The sequence below is a fragment of the Pan troglodytes genome, chromosome 14, assembly GCF_028858775.2.
Source record: "Pan troglodytes isolate AG18354 chromosome 14, NHGRI_mPanTro3-v2.0_pri, whole genome shotgun sequence".
NCBI lineage: Eukaryota > Metazoa > Chordata > Mammalia > Primates > Hominidae > Pan > Pan troglodytes.
In genome coordinates, this window is record NC_072412.2 from 42,676,804 (window position 1) to 42,697,453 (window position 20,650).

The 20,650-nt window shown below is 36.3% G+C and overlaps 1 protein-coding gene across 26 annotated transcripts in view; it reads right to left on the minus strand.

The window, feature by feature from the left end:
- The window catches only part of ENOX1 (ecto-NOX disulfide-thiol exchanger 1), a 584,882-nt gene that overhangs the window by 395,295 nt on the left and 168,937 nt on the right, over positions 1-20,650 (minus strand). For 2 of the 26 annotated variants that reach the window (XM_054665239.2, XM_054665242.2), the window contains exons 2-3: positions 6,025-6,061; positions 3,850-4,237 (exon numbers count right to left, since the gene is read on the minus strand). The exons of 21 other annotated variants lie outside the window; for them this stretch is intronic. The gene's annotated coding sequence lies outside the window, so the exon portion shown is untranslated. The remainder of the gene's footprint in view (positions 1-3,849; positions 4,238-6,024; positions 6,062-20,650) is intronic. 3 more of the 26 variants (XM_054665238.2, XM_054665245.2, XM_054665236.2) reach the window with 2 other exon arrangements.

Sequence of the window (20,650 nt, forward strand, 5' to 3'; positions counted from 1 at the left end):
CATGTGTCTTTATAGCAGCATGATAGTCCTTTGGGTATATACCCAGTAATGGGATGGCTGGGTCAAATGGTATTTCTAGTTCTAGATCCCTGAGGAATCGCCACACTGACTTCCACAATGGTTGAACTAGTTTACAGTCCCACCAACAGTGTAAAAGTGTTCCTATTTCTCCACATCCTCTCCAGCACCTGTTGTTTCCTGACTTCTTAATGATTGCCATTCTAACTGGTGTGAGATGGTATCTCATTGTGGTTTTGATTTGCACTTCTCTGATGGCCAGTGATGGTGAGCATTTTTTCATGTGTTTTTTGGCTGCATAAATGTCTTCTTTTGAGAAGTGTCTGTTCATGTCCTTTGCCCACTTTTTGATGGGGTTGTTTGTTTTTTTTCTCGTAAATTTGTTTGAGTTCATTGTAGATTCTGGATATTAGCCCTTTGTCAGATGAGTAGGTTGCGAAAATTTTCTCCCATTTTGTAGGTTGCCTGTTCACTCTGATGGTAGTATTGAAACAAATAATAAAAGAAAAACAATACACCAAAACCTCTTGGATACAGCAAAAGCAGTACTAAAAAATTTTTCCCCATTCAGTGCAATACTAGCTGTTGGTTGGTTATGACTTTTATTGTATTGAGGTATATTCCTTAATACCTAGATTTTTGAGGGTTTTTAACATGAAGGGATGTTGAACTTTATCAAATGCTTATTCAGCATCAATTGAAATGATCATATAGTTTTTATCCTTCATTCTGTTCATACGATGTGTCACATTGATTCATTTGCCTATGTTGAACTATCTTTACATCCTGGGGATAAATCCCACTTGGTCATGATGAATGATCAAGTTTATAAGATCTGGAACATGACATCAATGCCCACTTTCACCACTGTTATTCAACACAACTGGAAGTCCTAGCCAAAGCAATCAGACAAGAAAAAGAAATAAAGGGAATCCAAATTAGGAGGAAATAAGTCAAATTTTTTGGTTGCAGATGATCTGATATTTGGAAAAACCTCAAGACTTTACCAAAAAACTATTAGAAATGATAAATTTCAGTAAAGTTGAAGAATACAAAATTAACATTCAATGATCAGTAGTGTTTCTATATGCCGACAGCAAACAATCTGAAAAAGAAATCTAGAAAGTAATCCCATTTACAACAGCTACAGATAAAATGAAATCCACAGAAATTGTGTATTTCACAAAAATGTGAAAGATATCTACAATGAAATAAAATACATAAAAATATGTATTTTACAAAAATATCTACAATGAAAATAATAAAATACTGATGGAAGAAATTGAAGAGAACACAAAAAATGGAAAGATATTCCATGTGCATGGGCTGGAAGAATCAATATGGTTAAAATGTCCATACTACACAAAGCAATCTACAGATTCAATGTAATCCCTGTCAAAATACCAATGACATTCTTCACAAAAATAGGAAAAACAATCCTAAAATTTATATGGAACCACAAAAGATCCAAAATAGCCAAAGCTATACCAAGCAAAAAAGAACAAAAGTAAAAGAATCACATTATCTACTTCAAATTATACTATAGAGTTATAATAACCAAACAGCATGGTACTGGTATAAAAACAGACACATACACCAACGGAACAGAATAGAGAACCCAGAAACAAACCCATACATCTACAGTAAACTTATTTTTGACAAAGATGTCAAGAACATACCTTAGGGGAAAGTACAGTCTCTTCAATAAATGGTGCTGGAACAACTGGATATCCATATACAGAAGAATGAAACTAGACCCCTATCGCTCACCATATACAAAAATCAAATCACAATGGATTAAAGACTAAAATCTAAGGGCTCAAACTGTAAAACTACTACAAGAAAACACTGGGGAAATTCTTCAGGACATTGGATTGGGCAAAGACTTCTTGAGTAATACCTTATAAGCACAGGCAACCAAAGCAAAAATGAAGAAATAGGATTACATCAAGTTAAAAAGCTTCTGCACAGCAAAGGAAACAAAGTGAAGAGATAACCCAAAGAATGGGAGAAAATATTTGCAAACTATCTATCTGACAAGGGATTAATAACCAGAATACAGAAGGAGCTCAAACAACTCTCTAGGAAGAAATCTAATAATCCAATTAAAAAATGGGCAAAAGATCTGAATAGACACTTCTCAAAAGAAGACATGCCAATGGCAAACATGTATATGAAAAAGATTCTCAATATCATTGACCATCAGAGAAATGCAAATCAAAAGTACTATGAGATATCATGTCACCCCAGTTAAAATGTCTTTTAACCAAAAGTCAGACAATAGTAGATGTTTGCAAGGATGTGAAAAAAAGGGAACACTTGCACACTGTTTTTAGGAATGTAAATTAGTATAACCACTAGGGAGAACAATTTGGGGGATCCTCAAAAAACTAAAAATAGAACTACCATACGATTTAGCAATGCCACTGTGAGTCATATACCCAAAAGAAAGGAAATCAGTATTTCAAAGAGATATCTGCACTCTCATGTTTATTGCAGCACTATTCGCAATAGCCATGGTTTGGAAGCCCTCAACAGACAAATGGATAAAGAAAATAGGGTACATCTACACAAGGAGGTACTATTCAGCCATAAGAAAGAATGAGATCCTGTCATCTGCAACAAAAATGGATGCAAAGGAGGTTGTTATATTAGGTGAAATAAGCCAGGAATGGAAAGACAAACTTCTCATGTTCTTACTTATTTGTGGGAGCTAAAAATTAAAACAATTGTACTAATTGATATAGAGAGTAGAACAATGATTACCAGAGACTGGGAAGAATAGTAGGAGCAGGGGGAAGGGGAGTAGTTAATGGGTACAAAAATATAATTAGATAGAATGAATAAGATCTAGTATTTGATGGCAGGGCATGGTGGCTCAGGCCTGTAGTCCCAGAACTTTGGGAGGCTGAAGTGGGTGAATCATTGAGCCCAGGAGTTTGAGATCAGCCTGGGCCACATGGGAAAACCCCATCTCTACTAAAAAAATAGAAAAATTAGCCGGGTATGGTGGCATGTGCCTGTAGTCCCAGCTACTTAGGGGGAGTACCGCTTGAGCCCAGGAGGCAGAGGTTGCAGTGAGCTGAGATAGTGCCACTGTGCTCCAGCCTGGGTGACAGAGCGAGACCCTGTCTCAAAAAATACATATATATCCAGTATTTGACAGCACAATAGAGTGACTACAGTAAACAATAAATTATACATTAAAAAATGACTAAGAGGATAATTGGATTGTTCGTAACAAAGAAATGATAAATGCTTGAAGAGATGAATACCCCATTTACCCTGATGTGATTATTATGCATTGTATGCATGTATCAAAATATTTCATGCACCCCTTAAATGTGTACACTTGCTACGTAACCACAAAAATTAAAAATTAAAAAAAAAATCACAGAGTATTGGATTAGGCCAAAAGTGTGCATACAGGGTTTGTGCTTATTGTGCATAGAGTTTCCTTCTTTATTAATGAAGCTTTCTGTTTTTCCTTTCTTTAGAGTTATCAATATACCCTAAGTAATTTATTTGTAACCGCATAGTTTGTTGGTAAGAAGTTCCCTACAATTTTCCTTATTTTCAAATATTACCAATGGCAGTAAGTTAACACATTCATGGGAGCAAAGCTACAAAAATGTTAGTCTGGCCATACAGAAAACCCTGGCTTGATGTGTGTTTAGTGCTTACAAATCCCCAAATATATGAGACACATTATTTCATATCATCTGACCAACAATTTTGTAGAGCAAATATTGCAAATCCTGAATATTATAATACTCATTTTATGCATGTAGATAAGTATAAAAACTGAAGCTCACAGAGGTTACTGCTCACCAATTAGGGCAAGTACAGTTGCTGAAGTCCCAGCCTGCAGACTCAAGACCCTACTGCTCTTTCCAATGCGTGATGCTGATTCTCTTGAAGGGAAGTTTGGAATCTTCAGAGGTATGTGTTAGGCATGGGTAGATATAAGGATTCTCTGACAAAACCTCTGGTAGAGACATCCTGTGAAATGTCTGTGGTCTTTGTCTCTGGGTAATATCTGTCTAATCCTCTCTTGAGCTCAGGGAGTTGCAATGGCTTAAGGCTGGAAGCACCAAGTCACTAAGCAGAGAAACATCCAGGAACAGGCATGCATGTATGATGCAGAATGGCTGGGAATCATTCCATCATGTGACACCACTTTACAATATCTTCCTTTGTTATGTGTTCCTGAAAAATACTTTAGAAACATATCCTCTTCACTAAAGACATTTCAGTAATTGACTCCTTAATTCAATAAATGAAAGCATCATTATTTTGAGGTCTGAGAATGGGTGCGAGCATGGGGAGGGCAAAGTGTCATTTCTGGTTGAATTTCCTGAGAATAAGAACACCGGACTTTAAACAATATGATATGACTTTTTCCCCGAAACTGAAGTTATTTCTATCCTATTTAATGTCACATATATTTTAACTATTATGTAAAAAACATTGTGTTAGATGTCAAAGGATATAAAGATGACTGAGATCATTTCTTCCCTCAAGGAATCACCAATCCAATGAAAAGATGAAACTCATCTTTCTAGAATACACTTTCCCGTGTTTATCTTTGAAAGAGTACACTGAATATTATACAACTTCTCCTTGATGACTGAGGGACATCATTCCAAGCCAGCTGATGTTCTGGGCCACAACAATAAGCACAGCTGCAGCTAGAAATGAGTGTGACAGGAGCTCAGGGCTATTGGTCATAGGAGTTAACCAAGAACTGCCTTCTGCCATCTCAAATTGGGTGGATGAGGGGCTGGATAGATAACAGATATAAATACCCTGATGTCATGATTGCTTTTTGGTCTTTTCCCTTTTTCCTCCCATCCTATATATGAACCAAAGACCTGCTTCATGACTAATGTGCTTTGAACCAGCACAAAACCGCCATTAGCCATCACTGAGGTATACAGGTAGCAACAGCTGAAGACCTTTCCTGTCGGGCACCCTGCAGAGTGTCCAGGTCTGACCTAAATGTTACTCCTTATTGCTGGGCCTCCTCTAACGTCAGTGTCAGCTACCCACCTCCTTTCATCACTTGAATTTCTAAACCAACTGGCATCACCCCTTCTAAGCTCTGCCAGTTATTCTGCTATTCAGAACTCTCTGTTCTCAAATTACAATGTGTATAAAATGTCCAGCACAGTGCCTGACACAGAGCAGGCACTCAGTAAGTGCTAGAGTCCCTTTCCTTGTATTTTATAGTCTAATCTTTGATCTGACATTTTTCCTGTCTCTGTGTCTTTTTACGATCAGGTGGATATACATAGGTACTTCTTTATGGTTAGCAAACCAAAAAATCACAACCCATTACTTTCTATTTGTACATATCTGTGAATGAAGATTTTTTTCCTTTTACCCCTGCATAAGATACTTATTAGCTTATCTACACCTTAATAACTCATTTGCAACTGTATAGATAGCTTAAAGGTTCTTTTTTATTTTCATAAATTTTCTCCACCCAGTGGTTATAATTTAATAAAGTAGTCACTGTGGCTGTATTTATATTTTGTAAGTAATTTATGTTTTGGTATAATGAATAATTCTGGATCTGAGTTATGTGACTGTGAATATACAGTTTGAGCTTTCTAGAATCTCTTCACTACCATTCTGATGCTGCCTCCTCTCATCTGATGACAACAACCTCATAGAAGAGATAAAAGTCTAAGATTCAAATCTAAAAGGCAAAGCAATTATAAAGTATAGCACATGTAGCATCTAATTATTTTTCCACATATAATGTCACACATGCAATTGGAAAAATGTTCTTTTGTTATTTGTAACATAAACCATGTCATTTTATTTTATTTTCACTTCCTTGCAGACTCTCATTAAAGCTTGCACACATATTATTATTGCATTGAGAAGTAATAACTTCATTATTATGGCATAACAATTAATGTAAGGTGTATCAACACAAATATTTAAAATGACCATTACAAATGTAAGAAAAACATTAATCTACTACTAGGGACTTACTTCATTCATGTAAGAAATTTTTCCATCTTCTGTCCATCTGGAGAAGAGCAAGATAAATTAATCTTTGGTTCCAAACATTTTTAGAGTTGTTTTATCAGGAAATAACTTCCTATTTTCCCAAGTTTTGAAATTTTGCACCTTCTCATAAGTATAAAAGAATCTCAGCATTTCACTTTGACCCATTTCAAATTTATGTGGCAGATTTCCAAATGCTGGGAATTGCAAAGTGCCTGTTCTTAGCACATGATATCTACCATCTGCCCTGGCCATCAGGATAGGGTCCAGATAGTTCTCCAACATAATATTGTAAAGTCAAAGTGCTCTTGGCATTTATGTAATATTTTTGCAACATTTTGCAGGTGATAAATAAATTGTAACTTTTTCAAACTGGGACTCATCTAATTACATGCATGGGAGCACTTTTCTTGTGCTGTGTATTCAACTGTGTATGCTTGTACCTGCTCATTCATCCTCCACACCCACCCCACACAATCTGTCCAACTGAGATTTGATCATGTGAGTGCTGAGAAAGGCTAAAGGTTTGGTACCCATTCAAAATGATATTTTTAAAGTACTTATTCAACATTTATTAGATGGAGTTGGGGAAAACTTATTTTCCATTAAGAAAAGTGTGTCTCTCTTTATGCTTAGTTAATGAACAGGATTAGTTCATGCACTAAATGAACATATCACTTTTATTTGGGTCAGTCTTTCATTTCACAATTTTGTGGTTTCTCATTAAGGGACAGCATTAGTTATTCATATTCAGGAGGGCAGAGGTAACTCTCACAGATATGGTTACAAAGTTACAAAACAGATTTCAAAGTTCTTTTATTTACTTTCATGTTGTTAAAACATTTCCCATAGTTTTTTTTTTCAGTTCAGTTTTATGACTTACCGATCCAGGAAAATGCTTGGAAAGCACAGTAACAACTTTTAAACTTAATATTAAAAACAAATCAAATTGCCCATTGCCAATAAACATACCTATGTAAAATACTACTCAGTGGAAGAATTTCAACTGACAGTGAGTGACCTGTCAAATTCAGGCAATTCTAAAATAGGATGGTGGTGGTGCTTGCTGTTACACTGTGCAAAATATTCAATAGCGAGAGTTCAGGAATGCCAATAATTTTTTGTTATTATTATCAAAACATTCAATAAAGATAGTTCGATAATGGCAGCAACTCTTACTGTTATTTCCCTCCTATCCCACCTTGGGGGCCTTGTAATAAATTTTGCTTGCAAATTGCCTAAGTGTTATATGTGGAAAGCTAAGTTAACAGGTGTCATGGTTCCCATTTATACCACTGATGTTCCAATGCAAGGTGCCCGGGGAAACTGCCATCCCTTAATCCAGCTCTGCTCACCCAGACATACACATACACCCATCAATCCATCTGTTAGGCATTAAGAATTACAACAGTATAAAGAACAATCCTTTGGTGTACATATTTAAATGTTAAATATATACTGAAGGGTTTGAAGCAAGGATCTGGCAAACACGACTGCATCACACATCTGGTTCAGCCCTGTCTGGATGTCAGAATGCATCCGTCATTTTGGATTTATGTATAATGACAGAAATCAAGTCACGACCCATGTAGTCTCAAAAGGCTACTTAGATGATGATGAAGATCCACAATATTCCCTGAAGTACTGCTGATTCTTCAACTCTATTAAGAATATACATTTCTGATATTTTAAATATCTTAAGTCAGTGATTTTGGCCATCTGGGAAAAACAGTGTTGCATCATGTAATTTAGGTAATTTCAACAGAGCCAGTTCAATCTTAAATCATTATTTCTAATGCATTCTGGCAATACTTTTTTTGTAAAGTGAAATTATACAACACTTCCAGAAACCACAGAATGTGACTTAACAACCAATTACTTGTACAGTTTGCAAAACAAGTAAACCTCTCAGCAGTTGGGAGCTTGGCTGAGAGGCCTAGGCTTGCCCTTGGCATGGTACCTTGCTCTTTTCTATGAGTTCACATTGCTTTCTAGCCTGCTAATGCACTGGCCTTATGAACACAGATTCCCTAAATGCTCTCCAAGAGTCTGATATCACATTCAGGGTTAACACATTTTTTCCCTTGTTGCAATTCAGCAGTTTTTTACAGTCATTCATATCCAACCAATTGCTGTCAACAGGCATCTTCACATATGAATGTTAATAGCATATTATTAAAGAGTTCCTGGTAATTTGTTTTGTGGGCAGAGTTGATGAGGGGTGACTATAGGAAGGGAAGCCAAAGGAAAAACATTTCAACTACTCTGGAAGCTGACCTCTGGAAAGCAGTCAGAGAGAACAGATGAAGGAGCCAGGCAAGCTCTTTTTGAATAAGATGGTGTGTATTACAGCTAGGAAGAGCCAACAGAGTAGATCTCACAGTGACCAGCCCAGCTAACAGCAGTTGAAATTGTTAGTCATGAAAATACAGATGCCCCCTGTTCGGATTACCCTCATGTTTTCTCAGTCACTAGTTTGAGAGTATCATATTTGAGAGACAGAGTTTTTCTTGATAATTGAGAAAGATCAAAAAGGGAACTGAATTTTCATTGGCAAAAAGACTACATAAATAGAAGCAACATCTTTGTTGGTGCCTGCTTGTCATCAGCTAGAAAGGTCCGATTTTTTTTTGCAAAAACCTTAGGAACAGGATTCAGGGTACTTTCCAAAAGAGAAAAGTAAAGGCAGACTTCATGGCTCCTAGAAAGTTTACATCCAAGAATTCCCTATAATGTAAACTTGAAAATTAATGCTTTTTCCTCCACAAGAACTTGTTTCAAAAAGTTAGTCTGGTAACTCATTCTCATAAATTGTTCTTAGTATTTTTCTTGCAGATTTTCATGATATGGTTCCCAAAATAAATCAGTAGCAAGCATTATGATCTGTGCCTTCCACTTCAGCATAGTACTTTGCTCCATAAACATAATATAATGAACATTTATGTATCACTACCTTTCTTACTTTTCTTTACTCACTTCATCATATCATCAACAAAATGTATTTGATACACAGTTGCAAATAAATATTAAGCTTTACATTTTGTAATAAATATTTCTGAGTAATAAAAATGTTCCAACTGATCAAAAAATTTGATATTTGATGATGGCATTTGAAGAGATGCATGTTTATTAGCTCAATTTAGCCATTTCACATTGTATACATTTTTTTAAAATGTTGTACATGATAAACACATACAATTTTTATCAATTATAAAAAATTTTGAGTGTTATATTTGAGTGATAACAAATTTAGATGAGTTAACAGAATACATACATACCTCCTTAATAAATTTTATTGTTTACTAGTCCATCTTCAAAAGTTCATCATATTAACTACAGTCAGAAATTGGTTCCCAAAGTTCATTATATTTATTACAGTCAAAAACAGTTTCTAGGAAGTCTATTGTATTTATACAATTAAAAATGACTCAACTATTGGGTACAAGGTTTCTTTTAGGATGGTGAAAATGTTCTAAAATGATGGTTGTACAACCTGAACATAAATGAAAAAATTATGTACTGCTGAACTGTACACTTTAAATGAGTGAATTTTATGGTATGTAAATTATATCCCAATAAAGCTATTTTTAAAATGGGTCAATCAAGGACACTAAGAGTTGTTTATTTGAAAAGTTCAAAAAAATTGACAAACCATTAGCTAGATCAAGAAAAAACTCAAATAAATCAAATCAGAAATGAAAGAGGAGGGATTATAACTGATGCCACAGAAATTAAAAGGATAAGAGGCTACTATGAAAAATTATATACCAACAAATTAGATAATCCAAAAGAAATGGATTAATTCCTAGAAACATACAACCTACCAAGACTGAACCATAAATAGAAAGTCTTAACAGACCTATAAGTAGTAAGAAGATTAAATCTACTAAAATACCAAAAATTAGCCCGGCATGGTGGTAGATGCCTGTAGTCCCAGCTACTCGGGAGGCTGAGGCACAATAATCGCTTGAGCCCTGGAGGCGGAGTTTGCAGTGAGCCGCCGAGATCATGCCACTGCATTCCGGCTTGGGCTACAAAATAAGACTCTCTCAAAAAAAAAAAAAAAAAAAAAAAAAAAAAAAAAAAAAGGAGGTATACCTCATTTTACCCATTTCATTCCACACTAATGAAAAATAAAAGTGTCAGCTGTCCTAGGAATGCAGAATATAAAAGGTGGGGCAACAGGGCATGTGGTGCTTTCCTTAGTTTACTTTGACAATAAAAACTCCTATCTCTGTTGTTGCTGGAATAGTATTTATTGGAAATCAGCCTCTCAACAGTCCTCACCCATCAGGAACAAGAATCTGCCATTAGCTTGACAACATACAGAGCACCATATCAGGGTTACTATGGGAAGACTCTGTTGTGGCATCAGAAACACAAAAAACACTGGATACAGTTAGTTTCTGTTGACAGTTTCAGAAGAAATCCCACAGATTGGACAGGCTGCCTGCTGAAAGGGTTGTCACTACACACAGCATGCCCTGAACCCTGGAATGAAGGTACCCCTATCTGTGTGACCAGGACTGAACAACTCTGAGGCTCTTTTTCTAAGCTCTTAGATTCCTGCAAGAACCTCACACTTACCTCCTCACCTGGCTTTGGACCTCAAGCTAAAAGTGCAAACAGTCTGCCTACTTTCCTCATAAACATTTCCCCAAAATAAAGGCCTTTTTTTTTTTTTTTTTAGCACTTGCTTACTTGTGTTCTCGCTTTCTCTGTCTTCCTCTCCCTCCCTCCTTCTCTCCCTGCTCACTGTCATCAGCTGGGTCCCAATCCAGTTTCTACACCTACATTCATGACTAATGACCCACCAGCAGCCCCTAAGAGCCACTAGGCTGTAATGAACATTTTCCTGCCAGTTACATGTGGTGGGTCTGGGAGGAGCCCCCCATTTCCAATGAGGGTATGTTAAACACAGTTAGAATGATGTGGGATGTGGACTCTGGAGCCTTGCTACATACAAAATGTGGTCTGAGGACCAGCAACAAGGCATCATGTGAGAACTTGCTAAGTATGCAGAACCTTAGACCCCACCCCAGAACTACTGAATCAGAACATGCATTTTAACAAGATCTCTTGGTGATCTGAATGTACATTAAGGTTTGAGGAGCCTTGGTATAAAATTTGAATGTATTTTGAGAGAAGACTGTGGAATTTGGTGGGGGATGGGGAAGTGGTAGGATTCTTATGTACAGGGCTATTTACAGAGAAAACAAATAACATTCATTAAATACTGAATAATTTACTTTCTTTAAAATAAGAGGAATAAATAAATCCAATTACTATATGTATAGGGCCTTGAGACATCAGTGAGCTTAAGGAAACTTCAGCAGTAAGGCTTAAATACTTATTCTTATTCTTTGTATTTTAATAAATCTGTTTGCATAAGAGCTTTAAATTGTATCAGTGACAAGTAGGTATGTTTTCATAATGGAATAATAGTGAGCAATAATGCCCCCCAAAAGAGGCGGAGCAAGGCATAAGTAAACAAAATGTATGTGTGTCGCATACATTTCAACAGGTGAATCCAGCATGGCATGATGGAAACTTAAGTTCCGGGGCCCACACAGGCCCCTTCCAAGGACCAGGAACTAACTTTGCATTCAAAATTTTGTTCTCTCTTCTTACAGACAGCCTCAAAAATTACATAATCTTAAAACTTCACAAAACCTGGAACCATGCCTGATCTAATTAATCATGAAAACTCTTCTTAAGTTTATTATTGTTATTATTATTATTATACTTTAAGTTCTGGGATACATGTGCGTAGAATGTGCAGTTTTGTTACATAGGTATACACGTGCTATGGTGGTTTGCTGCACCCATCAATCCGTCATATGCATCAGGCATTTCTCCTAATGCTATCCCTCCCCTAGCCCCTCATCCCCCAACAGGCCCTGGTGTGTGATGTTCCCCTCCCTGTGTTCTCTTTGTTCAACTCCCATTTATGAGTGAGGACAAGTGGTGTTCAGTTTTCTGTTCCTGTGTTAGTTTGCTGAGAATGATGGTTTCCAGCTACATCCATGTCCCTGCAAAGTACATGAACTCGTCCTTTTTTTGTGGCTGCACAGTATTCCAGGGTGTATATGTGCCACATTTTCTTTATCCAGTCTATCATTGATAGGCATTTGGGTTGGTTCCAAGCCTTTGCTATTGTGAACAGTGCTGCAATAAACATACGTGTGCTTGTGTCTTTAAGTTTGACATTATATATATATATATATATGTATATATTTTTTTTTTTAGGACAGAGTCTTACTCTGTTGCCCAGGCTGGAGTGCAGTGGTGTGATCTCGGCTCACTGGAACCTCTACCTCCTGGGTTCAAGCAATCCTCCCACCTCAGCCTCCCAAGTAGCTGGGAGTACAGGTGCCGCCACCACACCTGGTTAATTTTTGTATTTTTAGTAGAGATGGGGTTTCGCCATGTTGGCCAGGCTGGTCTAAAACTCCTGATCTCAGGTGATCCTCCCGTCTCAGCCTCCCAAAGTGCTGGGGTTACAGACACGAGCCACCATACCCAGCCAACATATAATATTTTAAAATCCTTTCTAGAATTATATCACTATCATTCAAACTACAAATGAAAATAACAATTTAATTGACACATGACCTAGGAATAATTCTGCTCATGTGTAAGAAAAACTGTTTGTAATGATATGGTTCATATCTTACTCTTCTTTCCATGTTATCATTTAACATGATTAAATTTAACAAATATATCATTTGTTGACATTTCTCTCTCTTCCCTTCTTCTTTTCCTCCTATTTTAACTTAAAAACCTAACTACTGCAGAGGTGAGGAGGTACTAGAGGAAATATCCAAAAATGTTCCTCAGGAATTTTTGTTTAATTTTGTTTTATTATTTTCCTCAGGTTTGAAACTCATATCTACTTACATTTTTTAAAGAATGCAAAAGGTAAAACAGTAAACACACACACACACATATACATACATACACATATTAAAAAGATAAATTCTGGTGACATTTTAGTGACTAGTATTTCCAACTATTTAGGTAAGATGTTAACAGTGTGGTTTTGAGAGTTACATGTGAGTGTATGTATGAACATATACATAACTGTATGAGAGAGAGATCTAGAAATTGCTGTCCTGCCCACCAAACCACTGATACACCTTTTTCATACAGTTAAAGTAGCTGTGCCTCATTATGAGCTAGAATGTATTCTGTATGTATGGTTATCAATATAAACAATCTGCCAATGCTGGGCATTCCATGTGTTTCTGATTTTCATTTTATAAATGAAGCTGCTATGGATATCCTTATGCACACTCCCTCTTGCTCTTTCCTTATTTTGTCCTGAGGACAAATCCCTGTTATGAAAATTGTGGGATAAAATTTTGGAACACAATACCAGTGTGCCTTCTGAAGAGTTTCATCAATTTACAGTACTATCAAAAGACAATTTCACTTTTAAAACATCATTTGCTAATTTGAGAGACAAAAAAATCTGTTTTTGTTTATATGCTTACTTTTTAAACTTTTAAAGTAAAATACACATACAGAATAGCACACAGCTTGATGAGTTATTACAAAGCAAACCCCAGCCTGTTCTACCTGTAGCACTCTGTACTAGGTCAAGATACAGAATATTCACAGCTCCATGGAGACTCCCTCACATCTCTGCCAGTCACTACTCCCTCCTTCCTCTTGAAAACTAACCCCCAACCTGACATTTAACACCATAGACTGTTTTTGTAAATAACTTCTTTGGCTCAACATTCTATGCATGAGATTTACCCATGCTGTTCCTTGTATCTGTAGTTTATTCATTGTTGTTGCTGTGGAGTAATCAATTATATGAATATACCACAGTTATTTTGCCATTTTCTTGTTGATGGATATTATAGTACTAAGTGCAGTTTATATATTTGGGTGATGCTGCTATGGTCATACAAAACCTTAAACTTTTATATGCTTAAATTCATCAATCTTTTCCCTCTATGATTATATTACTGGTGTCCCATTTTTAAAAGACTTTTCCCACTCCAAGATTATGAAATATTTATCTATACTTTCTACCACTATGTTTGTTTCCACTTATTACATTTATAGCTTTACTTCATTTGGAATGTATTAGGATATATGGAGTAATTATGCATATATATGTGTACATACATACATATCTAAATGTGTATTTACATGTATATATATACACACACATATATATATACACACACATACATGTGAATAGGTACATTTGAGTCTGTTTCTGGAAATTCCATCCTTTTTAAAAAACATGCTAATATATACTTCAATTGATAATACAAGCACAAGGTGCAAAATTCAAGTGGAATAACAGGGTATATAAAGATAGTAAGTAAGGCTTTTCCCACATCACCCATCAGACACGCAGCTGCTCTCCCTAGGCTCAATCATGGTTTCCAGTCACTTATCTATCACCCCAAAAGTACTCTATGCATATAAAAATGTACACATACGGCTCTTATTTTTAACATTAACATGCCTTTATATAACATTCCATAACAGTTCTAGATGTGAATTTTCATATAAATCAATACATTTGTATTATCTCACTCTCCGTAATATCTGCACAGAATTTCACTGTATGAATTTAGTAAAAACCTGTACCCCCAGTGGGCTAAAACATTATTGGTAATCTTTTGCTACTACAGCTAATATTGAAATGAATATCCATCGAATGAATAATTGTGTACATGTATGAGTACAAAATATTTCTAGAATAAATTCTTAGAAATTCAATTCAAGATCAAAGTGTATTTTTTTTTTCTTTTTTTTTTTTTTGAGATAGAGTGTCACCCAGGCTGGAGTGCAGTGGTGTGATCTCAGCTCACTGCAACCTCCACCTCCCTCCCAGGTTCAAGTGATTCTCCTGCCACAATCTCCTGAATAGCCAGGACTATAGGCGCTCACCACTATGTCTGGCTAATTTTTTTGAATTTTTAGTAGAGACAGGGTTTCACCATGTTGGCCAGGCTGCTCTCAAACTCCTGACCTCAGGTGATCCACCCACCTTGGCCTCCCAAAGTGCTGGGATTACAGGCATAAGCCACAGTGCCCGGCCAAAGTGTATGTGTATTTTTTAATTAAACTTTTATTTTGAAATAATCCTATCTTCACATGCAGTTGTAAGAAACAATAGAGAGACATACAGTGTAACCTTTGCCCAGTTTTCCTCAATGGTAGCATCTTGCAAAACTACAGCACAGTATCACAACCAGGATATTGACAATGATACAGCTAAGATAGAGAATATTTCTATCACCTTGAGAATCTCTCATTTTGCCCTTTCACAGCCATATTCACTTAACTCTTACCCCACACCCTTAGCTTCTGGCAACCACTCATCTGTTCTCCATTTCTATAATTTTGTCATTTCGAGAATGTTATATAAGTGGAATCATACAGCATGGAATTTTTGGAGATTGGTGTTTTTCACTCAGCATAATATTCTGGAGAGTCATCTAGGTTGTTGTGTATATCAATAACTCGTTCCTTTTCTTTTTTTATTTTTCCATAAGTTATTGGGGGTACAGGTGGTATTTAGTTATATGAGTAAGTTCTTTAGTGGTGATTTGTGAGATTCTGGTGCATCCATCCCCTGAGCAGTATACACTGCACCATATTTGTAGTCTTTTATCCCTCGCCCCCCTCCCACTCTCCCTGCAAGTCCCCAAAGTCCACTTTTATCATTCTTAGGCCTTTGCATTCTCATAGCTTAGTTCCCACACATCGGTGAGAACATGGGATGTTTGGTTTTCCATTCCTGAGTTACTTCACTTAGAATAATAGTCTCGAATCTCATCCAGGTCACTGCAAATGCTGTTAATTTATTCCTTTTTATGGCTGCATAGTATTCCATGGTTTATATATACCACGGTTTCTTTATCCACTTGTTGACTGATAGGTATTTGGGCTGGTTCCACAATTTTGCAATTGTGAATTGTGCCACTATAAACATGCATGTGCAAGCATCTTTTTCAAATAATGACTTCTTTTCCTCTGGGTAGATACCCAGTAGTGGGATTGCTGGATCAAATGGTAGTTCCACTTCTAGTTCTTTAAGGAATCTCCACACTGTTTTCCATAGCAGCTATGCTAGTTTACATTCCCACGAGAAGTGTAGAAGTGTTCCCTGTTCACTGCATCCACGCCAACATCTACTGGTTTTTTGTTGTTGTTGTTGTTGTTATGGCCATTCTTGCAGGAATGAGCTGGTATCCCATTGTGGTTTTGATTTGCATTCCCCTGCTCATTAGTGATGTTAAGCATTTTTTCATGTTTCTTGGCCATTTGTATATCTTCTTTTGAGAATTGTCTATTCATGTCCTTAGCCCACTTTTTGATGGGACTGATTTTTTCTTATTGTTGAGTTCGTTGTAGATTCTGGACATTAGTCCTTTGTCAGATGTATAGACTGTGAAGATTTTCTCCCACTCTGTGGTCTGTGTGTTTACTTTGCTAACTGTTCCTTTTGTCGTGCAAAAGCTCTTTAGTTTAATTAGGTCCCAGCTATTTATCTTTGTTTTTATTGATTTGCTTTTGAGTTTTGGTCATGAAATCCTTGCCTAAGCCAATGTCTAGAAGGGTTTTTCCAATGTTATCTTGTAGAATTTTTATAGTTCCAGGTATCAGGTTTAAGTCCTTAGTCCATCTTGAGTTTTGTATAAGGTGAGAGATGAGGAGCCAGTTTCATTCTCCTACATGTGGCTAGCCAATTATCCCAGCACCATTTGTTGAAAAGGGTGTCCTTTCCCCACTTTATGTTTTTGTTTGCCTTGTCGAAGATCAGTTGGCTGTTAAGTATTTGGGTTTATTTCTGGGTTCTCTATTCTGTTTCATTGGTCTATGTGCCTATTTTTGTACCAGTACAACACTGTTTTGGTGACTATGGCCTTATAGTTTGAAATCAGGTAGTGTGATGCCTCCAGATTTGTTCATTTTGCTTAGTCTTGATTTGGTTATGAGGGCTCTTTTTTTGGTTCCATATCAATTTTAGAATTGTTTTTTCTAATTCTGTGCAGAATGATGGTGGTATTTTGATGGGAATTGCATTGAATTTGTAGATTGCTTTTGGCAGTATGGTCATTATTCATAATATTGATTCTACTCATCCATGAACATGGGATGTGTTTCCATTTGTTTGTGTCATCTATTATTTCTTTCAGCCATGTTTTGTAGTTTTCCTTGTAGAAGTCTTTCAACTCCTTGGTTAGGTATATTCCTAAATTTTTTTTTTTTTTTTTTTTTTTGCAGCTATTGTAAAAGTGGTTGACTTCTTGATTTGATTCTCTGGCCACTGTTGGTGTATGGAAGAACTACTGATTTGTGTATGTTAATCTTGTATCTGGAAACTTCGCTGGATTCTTTTATCAGTTCTAGAACCTTTCTGGAGGAGTCCTTAGGGTTTTCAAGATAAACAATCATATCATCAGCAAACAGTGACAGTTTGACTTCTTCTTTACTGATTTGGATGCCCTTTATTTTTTTCTCTTGTCTGATTGCTCTGGCTAGGACTTCCAGTACTATGTTGAAGAGTAGTGGTGAGAGTGGGCATCCTTGTCTTGTTCTCATCTTGTCAGATTCTCAGAGAGAATGCTTTCAAGTTTTCCCCATTCAGTGTTATGTTGGCTGTGGGTATGTCTTAGATGGCTTTTATTACATTAAGGTATGCCCCTTGTATGCTGATTTTGCTGAGAATTCTAATCATAAAGGGGTGCTGGATTTTTTTCAAATGCTTTTTTTTTGCATCTATTTAAATGATCATGTAATTTTTGTCTTAAATTATGTTTATGTGGTGTATCACATTTATTGACTCGTGTATGTTAAACCATCCCTGCATCCCTGGTATGAAACCCACTTGATGATGGTGGATTATCTTTTCGATATGTTGTTGGATTCAGTTAGCTGGTATTTTGTTAAGGATTTTGGCATCTATGTTCATCAAGGATATCGGTCTGTAGTTTTCTTTTTTGGTTATATTCTTTCTTGGTTTTGGTATTAGGGTGATGCTGGCTTCACAGAATGAATTAGGGAGGGTTCCTTCTTTCTCTATCTTGTGAAATAGTGTCAAAAGGATTGGTATCAATTCTTCTTTGAATGTCTGGTAGAATTCTGCTGTGAATCGCTCTGGTCCTGGGCTTTTTTGTTGTTGGTAATCTTTTAATTACAATTTGAATCTCACTGCTTGCTATTCGTCTGTTCAGGGTATCTAACTCTTCCTGATTTAAGCTAGGAGGGTTGTATTTTTCCAGGAATTTATCCATCTCTTCTAGATTTTCTAGTTTATGTGTGTAAAGGTGTTCACAGTAGCCTTGAATGATCTTTTGTATTTCTGTGGTGTCAGTTGTAATATCTCCTGTTTCCTTTCTTAGTGAGGTTATTTGGATTTTCTCTCTTTTCTTGATTAATCTTGCCAATGGTCTATCAACTTTATTTATCTTTTCAAAGAACTGGCTTTTTTTTCCTTTATCTATTTTTTTGGTTTCAATTTCATTTAGTTCTGCTCTGATCTTGGTTATTTCCTTTCTTCTGCTGGGTTTGAGCTTGGTTTGTTCTTGTTTCTCTAGTTCCTTAAAGTATGACCTTAGAATGTCAGTTTGTGCTCTTTCAGTCTTTTTGATGTAGGGGTTTAGGGTTATGCTTTCCTTTTAGCACTGCTTTTGCTGTATCCCAAAGGTTTTGATAGGTTGTGTCATTATTGTGGTTCAGTTTGAAGAATTTTTAAATTTCCATCTTGATTTTGTTTCTGACCCAATGCTCATTCAGGAGCTGGTTATTTAATTTCCATGTATTTGCATGGTTTTGAAGGTTCCTTTTGGAGTTGATTTCCAGTTTTATTCCACTGTGGTCTGACAGAGTGCTTGATATAATTTCAATTTTCTTAAATTTATTAAGGCTCATTTTATGGCCTATCATATGGTTTACCTTGAAGAAAGTTCCATGCACTGTTGAATAGAATGTGTATTCTGCGGTTGTTGGATGAACTTTTCTGTATATATCTGTTAAGTCCATTTATTCCAAGGTATAGTTTAAATCCATTGTTTCTTTGTTGACTTTCTGTCTTGATGACCTGCCTAGTGCTGTCAGTGGAGTATTGAAGTCCCACACTATTATTGTGTTGTTGTCTATCTCATTTCTTAGGTCTATTAGTCATAGTTTTATAAACTTGGGAGCTCCAGTGTTAGGTGCATGTATGTTTAGGATTGTGATATTTTCCTGTTGAACAAGGACTTTTACCATTATATAACATCTCTGTCTCTTTTAACTGTTGTTGCTTTAAAGTTTGTTTTGTCTTATGTAAGAATTGCTACCCTGGCTCGTTTTTGGTGTCCATTTGCATGAAATGCCTTTTTCCACTCCTTTACTTAAGTTTATGTGAGTCCTTATGTGCGAGGTGAGTCTCCTGAAGGCAGCAGATGGTTGGTGAGTTCTTATCCATTCTGTGGTTCTTTTAAGTGGAGCATTTAGGCCATTTATATTCAATGTTAGTATTGAGATGTGAGGTACCATTGAATTCATCATGCTATCTGTTGCCTGTGTACTTTGTTTTGTTTTGTTTTTTTGCTTTTTAACTTGTATTTTTGTTTTATAGGTCCTGTGTGATTTATGCTTTAAAGAGGTCCTGTTTTGATGTGTTTCCAGAATTTGTTTCAAGATTTAGAGGTCCTTTTAGCAGTTCCTGTAGTGGTGGTTTGGTAATGGCAAATTATTTCAGCATTTGTTTGTCTGAAAAAGACTGTATCTTTCCTTCATATATAATGCTTAGTTTCACTGGATATAAAATTCTTGGCTGATAATTGTTTTGTTTGAGAAGGCTGAAGATAGGGTCGCAATCCCGTCTAGCTTGTAAGGTTTCTGCTGAGAAATCTGCTGTTAATCTGATAGGTTTTCCTTTATAGGTTACCTGGTGCTCCTGTCTCACAGCTCTTAAGATTCGTTCCTTCATCTTAACTTTGGATAACCTGATGACAATGTGCCTAGATGAATATCTTTTTGCAATAAATTTCCTGGGTGTTCTTTGTGCTTCTTGTTTTTGGATGTGTAGGTCTCTAGCAAGGCCAGGGAAGTCTCCTTCAATTATTCCCCCGAATATGTTTTCCAAGATCTTAGAATTCTCTTCTTCCTCAGGAAGACCAATTATTCTCAGGTTTGGTAATTTAACATAATCCCAGACTTCTTGGATGCTCTGTTCCTATTTTGTTATTCTTTTTGCTTTGTCTTTGTTGGATTGGGTTAATTCGAAGACCCTGTCTTCGAGCTGTGAATTTCTTTCTTCTACTTGTTCAATTCTATTGCTGAGACTTTCCAGAGCAAAAATGTGTCCAAAGCTTCCTGAATCTTTGATTTTGTTTTCCTTTAAGCTATCTATTTCCTTGAATATTTCTCTGTTCACTTCTTCTATCATGTTTTGGATTTCCTTGCATTGGGTTTTGCCTTTCTTTGGTCCCTCCCTAATTAGCTTTATAACTAACCTCCTGAATTCTTTTTCAGGTAAATCAGGGATTTCTTTTTGGTTTGGATCCATTGCTGGTGAACTGGTGTGAAATTTTTGGGGGGTGTCGAAGAGCCTTGTTTTGTCATATTACCAGGGTTGTTTTTCTGG